We start from the raw sequence: 12420 nt of genomic DNA on the forward strand, positions 1-12420 counted from the left end.
TGGTAGAGAATTCATTTCTTTACCCAATGGTATTTTTAGAGGCAGCGGACAATGTTTCGAAACGTGTTTTATTCAAGTGCAAAAATCGCTCAGGCGAAAGTTCCAATGAAACTAACCTCACATATTCTGGTTTTCCAACCTCAAACTAGTGCTCCTACCAGCCGGATCTCATTTTTTATGAAAGTAGTGGAATAATACAAAAAACAAACGCATGTAGAATATAGATAATGGATATTCCTACCTTTTCCGCCTAACTGTTTCACTGTGAACCGTGTCTTATATCAGGAAAATAAAACATTTTTCCCCACAGCGGCATGTGATGGATGCGTGAAAAATCAAATCTCTCATCATCTGACTAGTTGCGCTACCAAAGTATAGATGGCTAACAGTATGTTGCGTTTCGCGATTGGAGGCGTATACTTATTGCGCATTTTCACTGTTACACTGATAATAAATCTTCGAGCTGTTTACTGCCGTTATACGCATAATTGTCCCATGTTACTTTTTGTGCATTTTGACTTTTTGTCATCAAACAGTTTATTTTTACGTATAGTTTTAGAAAACGCTTATCAAAAATTAACTTTGTTCGGAAAATCAATGAAAAGCAAGCCAATTCAATTTGTCCCATTGTTGAATTTCCACGCATAACTGTCCCACTACTGTATTTCTACGCATAACTGTCACGCTATACAATTGGGTCCTAAAATTTTTAATGAAATCTTGTTTTTATTTAATAACACGAAAGAGCATGTTACTGCAACTACTTTAGCAATTTTTCCCGCTAAAATAATGGCTATATCATATTTAAATTTTAATTTTAAAAATTGGTCCATAAATGAACCTTGACACTTTAGATCATGTTTGACGTTCGCATAGTCGACAAAAACACCACAGGGGTTTTATTTTTAACACTGGGAGTGGGATTGATCCTATCTGACATTTCGGAACGGACACGTTAAACATAATACACACAAAATTTGAGTTTAAGCTAAAAGTTTGACAAAATCTAAAAAAAATATGTTTTGGACTTAAACCAAAGGAAAACATGAGAAAATTGAGTAAACATGTGTTTTTGGCCTAAACTTAAGCGTTTGGCACTTAAATTAGGACAGGGCTTTAGGACCCTATTCGCTGCGCTAATCTTGAACAAAATATTCAGTTGTGAGTTTTGAATTAGCTGGTGTTTGTGAAAATCGTTACGTTGACTTTACATCCCATGTGGAACACAACCCGTTTTATGTGTGTATTATCGGGATGCATTCGTCATTCATGCGAGTCTGACGTCAAATTTGATTGAAATTTTCAATTTAATAATATTATTTCCCATCGGTTTTTCAATGAATTTCAGTTGAATTTTCAGGGTCAATCACAATTTTTTCAATTATTTTGAACCGCCGTCATCGATTAGAAATTCACCGTAATTTTGGATTCATCACGAGGAATACTGAAATAATCCCACTTGAAGAATCAGTAATTACTTTAATTTCGAGTCCATGGCTTGCGACAAATCAACTTCATAATTTAGCAAACCGAGTCCAAATAAAAATAGTTCGACCATTTTTGGATGACTTGGCCATATGCTGGGTTGGTCCGAATACCGGTTCACTGGTGGAAGTGGCCATTATATTGGCGAATCTGAAACCTGGCTCGCGAATTAGGTCTACAGGTGGTTCAAATGTATTTGAATGACTTGACCACATGTCGGATTGTTCTGAATTCCCGATTTCCTGGGGGAAATGGCCTCTAAACTGTCGGTTCTGAAACCTAGCTGGCAACATCAAACTTGTGGTTCTAAAACTTAATTTGCAATGTATCAAAAATATCATGATATGTATTGCAAACAAAGTCCGAAGAAATGTCAAATCGTGTGAAGATTTGTGTCGTGAATTTTGAGTTAAATATTTACTCGGCAGATTAACCTTGAATTCGCAGATGAGTTTCTGTCAAGCCTGCAGCTGGAAGAGTCGATTTAGGAATTTATTACATCTTATAAACTCTCTTACTTACTCATCCACTCTTTCTTTCACTAACTCATACATTTTCTCACTATCACACATACAGAAAACTTTGGTTTCCATCCCAAATTTGGAAACTATAAAATCGTTTTTTTTTTTCACTTCTCCACACGTGGCTCCGTATGGCACATGTCACTTGAGCCTTCATTAGGTGCCTTAACATAGTCTTGAGGATATACGTCCTCTACATTCGGTACAATCTATACGTAAGAACGGTCATCCACAGCAGTATGTTTAGCACATAATTGGTCACTACTCTCAGTGGGACTGTTATGCGTAGAAATTCACCAAAAACCCCGTATTTTTAGGCATAACAGTCCCACTTTGAATTTCGTAGCTAAATTTACTTTATTCCCATAATACAAACTCTTGACTCTAATAAACACGCTATTCTTTATACTATTGTGAAGATTTAAATTCAATTTACCACACACCTGGTCAATACGAGGCCTAAATGTGTTAAAATCTTTAAACGCGTTTTTCTCGATTGCATATTTTGGAACATGGGACAATTATGCGTATAACGGCAGTTTAGTAGAATAACTATAAGTAGATGAAAAAAAAACGAATCTAGTACTATACCATTTAATTCCACTAGAGTTTGTATCCTTTGACAGATACGCGTATTTCGACCTCAACTGTAAGGCCGTCTTCAGTGTCGTGTACTAGACTCGACTTAAAAATACGCGTTTAATACGCGTATCTGTCAAAGGATTAGTGGAATTAAATGGTAAACAGTGGGAATTCGCTCGTTGGAGATCCACTACACGTAATGACTCGACGGTTGGATGTTCGTTGGTTTGAAAAAAAATTCAACTAAAAAGCACTCGAATGTCAAGAGTAGATGTCAAACTGACTTTGTCGTCTGCGCACCGTTGCATAGTGGTTATCACGCCCAATAATATGGGTGCCCTAGTGTAGAAGTAGCTGTGAACCTTAGAGGAAAACAATATGCACTCAGTCTCGAAAAACACCCAAAAACCGGGTATAAAATTTTCAAATTGGGTAATATTTCCATATGAATCATCGAATCTTCGAAAGCAGATTTTCTGTTTGAAAATGAAACTTATTCTACGAAAATTGTGTTCACCGTGTTTCGAATGTAGAATACAACACAGTAAACATATTTTCTTGAAACTCTCTTGATTTTGGACAAAAAAAACTTTTGATTTGAAAATGCCCAAAATCAAAGATGGACCCAGCCTCTTGAACACTTTTTAAAATCGTATCTAATTAAACAATTGTTAAAATTATTATTTTGTTCAGAGAACTTATTTTCCAAGCTCCCTTTGAAATATTTAATGTCAAATTTCAAAAATGTATGCAACCATGAAATTGATTTTAAAATTAAAGCAGAATGGCACTTTTTTCCAAGCTCGCAAAACTTACATGGAAAAGGTCCTTGTGATGGTATCGGTGGCAACATTAAGCGAATGGCTAGAGATGCTAGTATTAGAAAGTCAGCAGAAATTAATAACGCCAAACAATTATTCGACTGGGCTGTGTCGCAAAAGGTGAAAGACCAATTTAAAAAAGATTGGGAATAACTGCAAATGACTAATCAGAGGCTGAAAAAATTCTTCAGGAAAGATTTTCTAACCTTGTTCCAATTCCTGAAACAAAAAAAATATCATTCATTTATACCAAAAGACGAACGAAGCATTTTTGCTAGTGAATTCTCAGATGCACATGAAAACCAAGAAAATACAGCATGTTTTGTTCTTAATAATACAAAGAAACGAAAATCTTCTGGTGTTAGCAACCAAAGACAATCTTCCCGGTTGAAAAAATAGATAGTATTAAGATGAGAATGTAAGTTATATAATGAATAATTGAATAAATAAAATTTAAAAAAATAATAATAATCTTATTTGTTCCATAGAAAAGAAAGAATCCCTTTTCAGTGTAATGAAAAATTGAGGCAGAAAGTTTTTTTTTTCAGTTTTTCTTAGCGGTGTAATTTTTCATGAAAAATATCATCCATTCCGACTTATACTTCATTAAAACCAATTCCATATCTTTTTTTCAGATGTTTTAGAAAATTTGCAATTGCTTTGATTAAAAAATCTTTGTTTTGCTTCGATTGAAATATGGGTTTTCAAAGAAAAAGCTTATATGGTCATTTTCCTCAAAATTGGCCATAACTCAAAAACGAAAAAAAAGTACATTTCAAAAATTTCAGCGATTAAAGCTTATGAAATTACCTTCTCAAAAATATATATTTTTGAAAGTTTTCCACTAATTGGAACATAGTTTTTTCGGCTTTTCTTTATGAATTTTCGGAAACGGTGGAAAATTTTGTGGAAAACTGTTTCCAGGCAATATATTTTTTTTATTCCTGAGAAAATTTGCTTTCATTTTCATAAAAAAACTTTGTTTCTACGATGCTTCTTTCTTGAGTTATGATTTTTCAAAGAAAAGGCTCAAAATGGCACATTTGCAATTTTTACTAAATTGGCCATAACTCAAAAACGAAAAAAAAGTACATTTCAAATATTTCAGCGATTAAAGCTTATGAAATTATCTTCTCAAAAATATTTTTTTGAAAATTTTCCACGAGTTGGAGCATAGTTTTTCCGCCTTTTCTTAAAAAAAAAACTTTGTTTCTATGATGCTTCGTTCTTGAGTTATGATTTTTCAAAGTAAGTAGTGTCAGGGGAAAACAAAAAAATTCCAACTGAGTTTTCCGGGAAAATAGACGACCCTGAATTTTTATCAATTTTTTTTTATTCATATATTGATGAGCCCTGCCTGCACTGAAATGAATTTTATTGTAGAAACTACTGAATCCATGGTAAAATTAAGAACTGCACCAATATTAATCTGTTAACTCTACCAAAACATAGTCAACATCACTACACAAGAAAATTTCTTCTGTTGATTTAACCAGAGTTGTAGTATTTTTGACTAGAAACATTCTTGATTTGAGAAGTTTAGCATCATACTTTTGACCACACTGTGTTGTACAGTGGGTGTCACGAAATACAATGCTTTGTAGTGGATGCTACTATGGACATAGTCAAATTTACTGCACTGCTCAGCGATTTTCACCAGATTATAGTAAACTTAACAGATTTTTGTAGTCGGTTGAAAATCGTTGGTGCAGTTCTTAATTCTACCTTGGATTCGGTAGATTTTACAACAAAATTTGTTTGCGTGTGTGGAAAATGTTTCATTTCATTTCATTTCATTTCATTTTTATTTTCCATAAACATAAGACATAGTCTTTTCTGTTAAGCGTAGATTAATAGTATGAGATGACACATTAAAAAAAAACTTTCTACGAAAATTAATATCTATTCATAATTAAAGAATTGTAAACATGTTTTCTTAAACCCTAAGGATGAATTCGTATTTTGAATATGCGATGGTAAATTATTCCATAAAGATATACCTCTAACTAGGAGTGAACTGGCGTAGTGAGAAGTTCTTACGCGCTTTATAACAAATTTTTTACCTCGTACGCTTCTCAAAGGAATCAATTTTGAGAATAAATAACTAGGAGATTGAATTCGTATTATGTTATGTAACAATAAAACAGATCTAACTGAAGGAAATTTGTTAAAAGGGCAACCGATCAAAGCATTCTGTAGCGGAGTAACATGCGAGTAGCGATTTAGATTGTAGACAAATCGAATGCAGCGCTAGCAATTAAGTGCAACTTTCAATCGATCCATTGTAGTTCTGGATGCCTGAGTCATAATAAAGTCGCAAGTTATGAAATGTGGGAGTATTAAGCTTTTGAACAATCGAAGTTTCGTAGCCGAACTCAAAAAATATGCGTTTGATCTAAGAGTACGTAAAGCAGCATAAACTTTCCCACACTGGTGTAGAATGAAACTATCCCATTCGAAATTTTGTTGAACGATGATTCCCAGACTCGTTACAACATCAGAGTACAAAATTCGATTACCATTCAACACTATTTCTGGTTTTTCCACCATCCTCTTAAAACGGCTGATGTAACAAGCCTGGGTTTTACGTGCATTTAGAATTAAATGGTTCTCCACAGCCCAATCCAAAATTTTTGCAAATTATTGTTTATCAATTCTGCAGCAGCGTCAGTAGTAAGCCCTGAGCAATTAAAGTACACTTGTACGTCGTCTGCAAAAAGGTGGACATTACAGCCTGCTAACCTTATTGGGAGATCGTTGATATATAACGTGAATAATATCGGCCCAAGTACAGAGCCCTGTGGTACACCTGAAGTAATAGGCAAATATTCTGAAAACTGATTATTCACGAACACAGTCTGCGATCTATTCGTCAGATACGAACGAACGAGACTTACAGCATCAAAGTCGAACCCAAACTGACTCTCTAACTTGTGACACAGAGTCTCATGGCAAATTGAGTCGAATGCTTTTGAAAAATCTAGCAGCAGAAGTACTACTGAGCCGCCACTATCTAGGACAAAGCCCATGTCGTCACATACTTTAATCATGGCTGTTTTTGGACTATGCCCTTTACGATAACCAGATTGTGAGGAAGAGAGTAAATTACTATTCGAGATATAGGTGACTATTTGGTTCTTAACCAACTTTTCGAATATTTTTGAAATGGCACTCAATATGCTGATGGGTCGGAGGTTATCCAAAGAATTGCTATTAGATTTTTTATTTATCGGCACGATTTTTGAAATTTTCCACGCATTAGGATAGACCCCCAGTTTTATTATGCTGTTGAAAATATGGTGCATTGGCTTCAACAAGAGAGGTAAAATAGACTTCACAAATTTTATTGGGATTCCATCTAAACCGACTGCATTAGACTTGATTTCATAAGTTGCATTTATTATTTGATTCAATTCAATGGCACTAAAAGTAAAAAATGAATCAACCAAAGACGGATTATTCGCAACAACATCGTTGCTAGTGCTGCAGCAATTAGAAAAATGGACATTAATTTCATCAGGCGAAAAACGTGTATCACCGTTCGTTTTCTTAGAATTGACGTTCATTTGTACAAAATATTTCCATAATTCTTTTGAGGTAGAAGCATTTGAAACTTTTGTGTTCCAATACTCCTTCTTAGCTGTATTTATCAAAGCAGTGACCTTATTTCTTAAGCTTTTATACAACGAATAGTCAGTATCACATTTTGATACCTTCCACACTCGGTAGGCTAGATCACGATCAATCATTGCTTTGGATATATCCTGGTTGAACCAAGGATTGCTTCTTGGATGGTTATGGACTGTTTTTAATGGTACGCAGGAATCGAATATATTCTCTATGTGATTGTTGAAAAAAGGAACCAAATAGTCAGGGTTATCAATAGAATAGAATTCATTCCACTCAATTCGGTTATACAATTCTATTACTTTGGATGAATTAATTCGACTATAGTCACGAAAAGTCCTCGTATTATTATTAGGCAACAAATCAAAATCCAGTGAAGCAAATAATAAATCGTGATTAGATAAAAATGGAACTTCAATTTGATTGAAGCGTAGCACAGAACCAGTATCATTTGTAATAATCATATCAATAAGTGATGCACCAGTTCGATGAAAATGTGTTGGAATACGACCTAGACTTGAAAGAGATAAACATTGTAAAGTAGCACAGAACCGCTTTACTTTTTCTGATAAAGTATTTATTATGTTCGTGTTAAAGTCTCCCATCAAATAGATATGGTCATATTGATATTTTAAGCAGGTCAATTTATCGTGAATCACTTGCGAGCAATCTAGTTCTGGGGGATTATAAAAAAATCCCATGAGCACTTTTCTGTGATCGATAGAAATTTCCACAAAAATGAATTCTGTTTCAGGTGTACCAATATCATTGCTGGATGCTTCAATAATTTTGAAATTAATGTTCTTTTTCAGGTGTACAAGAATACCTCCTCCAAGCCTACCCACACGATCATTTCTGACAATTGTGTATCCTTCAATATCCAACACATCACTGGAAACATTAATATTTAACCAGGATTCTGTGATGCAAATAACGTCTACATTTGAAACTTTTGCAATCTGACGCAGCTCAACAACTTTACTCATTCGTCTGGCACATATGCTTTGAGCGTTCATGCAGCAAATTGACAGTTTGTTAGATATAAATGCTGATTTCATTACGATTCCCTGAACACTCCAATCTGTAGAGGTATATTCGCGGCGTACATTAGCCATTATCCCAGTTGAAATCCCACCCTAAGAAAACATGTTTACGCATTCCTTTTTCGCTCGAATATTGCATTATTTACAAAAACAAAAACCTGATTTACATTGATATGGACTACGCATAAAACTACTAATAACGCAAAGAAAAAAAGAAACAAACTAGACATAAAGATAAAAATAACACAATCTACCGGTAATAGCAAGGATTGATGTTAAAACTTAATTAAAAAAAAAAACTTATTGGCTACAACTTTCAGGACAGGATACGTGGAGAAATTAGGACAGGCGAGGAAGGACAGAGAGCACTTATAGGGATAGGATTAGCCGCCAAGATGCTCGAAACGTCTTAGATCCTCTTCAGATTTGATGATAACGTCTTGGTCGATCTCTTTGCTTCTGACGAAAATTTCCCCTGCACGTGAAAAAACCTTTGCCAGCTTCCCTGCTTTCCTCAATTCGATGGCCTTGGATTTGATTTTTCTGGCCGTGGGAGTAAGATTTTCATTTACGTACACTCGCTTGTTGGTTTGGAAGCCAATTTGGTTCAGATTGAGAGACTGATTCCGCAGATAACACGAGAAAAAGTCGTTGCGCTGGTTGGTTATAGCGAATTGCACCAAAATGAAATAGATGTTGCCAGCATTCACCGGTGTCCTGGACAGGCGTCGAATATCCACGTATGGGACATTACCATCTGCATAGCCCACAGTCTTGCACCAGCATCGGAAATAGTGTAGGGTCAGGCGGGGCAAGATGAGCACCCTAAGGATAAGCACGATTTAAGCCTACTTAAACGTTATTATTTTGGTAAAATTGGTAACCATCCTTATCTTTTACATTATTACTTTGACCTCCAACCATTAAAAGTTTTAAAAAGTGATAAATAATTTTCCAAATAACACGTTAAAAAATAGCTTTTTTATCATCGGTCAAAAAAACTGCGGGGCAAGATGGGCACCCCCATAAAAAGATGCAATTTACTGAAGAAAACTATTATTTTTCAATGCTTGCAATATCCCAAGATATTATCTTTAATATCTGATAATATTTATCTTCAACTAGCTTAGTTTTTAAAACTTTTATCAGAAAATAAATAACTTTTCATAAATTGCTAAGATTTTACTTTAAAAAACGATTAAATTTGTTGTTTGTTTGTATATTTGTTAGAAAATTTGTTGTGTGCAAAGAAGATACCGTAAGTCAAGCCCACAGCTAAATGTGGTTCTATAATTTCACACTTTTACTTAATTTTGAACATGGTGCTCATCTTGCCCCAAGGGTGTAAATTTATTAATATAATCAAAACAATTGAAATATTTTTTAAATTTGATAAAAAGTTTTGCTCCTGATTATCTACAGAAGATTATTCTATAACTATACGGCCAAAAACGAATGAATTAATTTGTTTACGCAACAAAAATATCACTTTTAAATTAACAAATCTTATATGAAAAGGTAAAGTTTTGGACTTCTATGTATTTTGGACAATATTTACGTTGTGCTGTTGATTTTTTAGCTGAAATTTATGGCCATCATATCAATTTAATGATATTCATCAGAACCCCAAATAATGTATTGAAAAAAATCGGTAGGAACGACACAAACTAGGGGTGCCCATCTTGCCCCGGGTGCTCATCTTGCCCCACATTCCCCTAGTAGATCTTCGTTCTCGGTGAAAGGAACTCCGCTAATGATCAAATCGTTCGAAAGGTTCGATCGAGCAATCGCGTTGGCATTGTCGAACACATCTTGTCGCATACAGCATAATTTGGAATTGACTTCAACCAAATCTGCCTTAATCTCATCCATTCCTTTCGAAAACTCTGCACGCAAATCGTTCCCGAGTTTATTTACTTGGTCCTGCATTGTTTTGCCACAGCAATACAAATAGAGCGCACAACACAGCAACAACAGCAACTTGTAGACTTTATCTCGCGGAATGTCCAACTGATGATATTAATCGCTTTTCTTCCAAAGGACTTCACCAATCGATGAGATAACGGTTTAATGTACAGCAACACGATTATACTCAACGGTAGACCGCAGATGGCGAACACAACAAGGTTGATATACGCGTTATTTTCGCTTTAGAGGCGCAACGATATAACCATGTCACCTCATTCTACCACTGTTGACACACACAGTCATGAAAATCTGAGACCTTTCGACCCAAACCCGTACGGAAATGAAGAAATCCCCAAATCTTATTTGGGCTTATTCTACGACTGGCGTGAGGTGACAATTGTCGGTGTCGTATAGCGAGGTGACAATTCTCGACTCGAGTGAAGTGACTCGCCGTGCAAATCAAATGGAGAGTCACTTCACTCGAGTCGAGAATTGTCACCTCGCTATACGACACCGACAATTGTCACCTCACCCCAGTCGTAGAATAAGCCCAATTATCTCATTAGGGCAGCTGAAAGAGCTTTGGAAGATATGTTGGAAACTAAACTCAACTCAATTTTCACAAAATTGCAGATGGGACTGACTTGTGATTCACGGCAGTATAAAGATCCGAAAATTCCAATTTATTGTCTGCGCTTCTAACGACTTTTTCTTGAGGTGGTCAAGCTGCCCCACTTTCCCCTATACGAAATTTACACGTACCAATGCCACGGTATTGAAAAGACCATAGAAAATGTTTATCTTTATTTCATGTGATAGTAAAAATATTTAAACTGCAGTTCGAGCTAAAATATATTTATGTTTTCAGTGCTTCAGACATAAATATTTTCTATCATTTGACAAGTGCGAATGTTTGAGAAAAGGCCTTTTGACCGTTGACGTTTTAAAAGTTTTCATCACAAAGTTATTGAGCTCGATGACAAATTTAGAAGGCATGCTACCAAATCCTCTCTGGCAAAGCGAAATGGACAAGTAAAAATCATGCCCAAAACAAAAAAAAACTAATTCTTAACAGAACACTGTGCTACGTGACTAAATTTTTACATGTGAAAAGCATATAGCATTTATCGGCTAACATACATGACTTCTGTTAATGTGCAATTCACAGATTTATTGTTTTTTTTTATGTTTTGCACTTGAAGTGATGGAAATTCAATTACTGTAAAAGTTTATATGTGATGTTTTTTTATCTTTTGTTATTTCTTGGTTCAGTGTACATTAAACCATTTTTAATTGATGTTTGTTAATTTTTTTAGAAGCACTTAAAGTCTGCTTCGAATGCCTTGCCAAGTTAAAATTCTCTAGTCGTCATGGCCATTTGCTTTGTCTCTATAAATAGTATAAAAACATACCAATTTTTTTGATTTGGACATTTGTATTACAATATAAATTTTCAAGCAAAACCGATCCTAAACTAAGAAAGGGGTCGTCCGTAAAACACGTGGTCCTGAGGGAGGCTGTCTAGCCACAAGCCAAAATTTGAAAACTGACCAACAGGAATCAGAATTAATTCCTTCTTTTATTATTTTTCCTAATTTTAACACGCCTAATGACATGTCGTTTTCTATGGCAGTTTAAGTACTGCAGGCGAATCTCTTCGGCAGCTCCGAATCAGTCGCATTTTGAGACGAATTCATTTGAATTGATTGATTCCACATTGTGAAAGTGGAGGTAGTTTTTTCTGATCTTGTACCAATATCTTTTCACCACGAGAAAAACTAGTTTGAGATGGTACACAAATTATGTCACGCTAAATTTCAATTTTTTAGACCACCTGCCCCCCCCCCCCCTATGTCACACTTTTAATATGAGTCCTCCGAAAATTTTGTAAGGCTTGTCACGCTTGGCTCGACCCCCCCCCCCCCTTAGAGCGTGACGTAATTTGTGCATGACCCCTTTTAAGTATAAATCGTATTTCTCTCCTTATCCCTGATCTAGTTCCTCCTTCACTAAATCAATATCCTTCTCGTGATGATTGTGGACATGCAGAAGTATTCTCGGTCTTTAGAAGCAACAAATATTTCACACTAACATTCCTTCCCCATCCCAACTGACCGTATGAATTTGACCGGCACGTAAATTGATCCTTGAGACACATGGAAACGTTATTTCTGTTCCGCTGTATTAGTTTGTATACCATGAAACAATTGTCATGTAGAAGCTAAAGAATCTTACGTGGTCTCATCAGACATACAGCGCGAAAATTTGATGGCACATCGATTTGTGCTGTGAATCAATGTTCGGTGAAAGTGAAAAAGGTAGGCGTTTAACACGGGTAAGGCAAGAAGAAAGACACGAATATTCTAGGTGCGTGCAGCAGAGGAGGGCCGAGAAACTCCAAACGCCTAAACCCTCGATGATTTGAAGTTGCAT

This window comes from Aedes aegypti, chromosome 2 (assembly GCF_002204515.2).
Source record: "Aedes aegypti strain LVP_AGWG chromosome 2, AaegL5.0 Primary Assembly, whole genome shotgun sequence".
Taxonomy (NCBI): domain Eukaryota; kingdom Metazoa; phylum Arthropoda; class Insecta; order Diptera; family Culicidae; genus Aedes; species Aedes aegypti.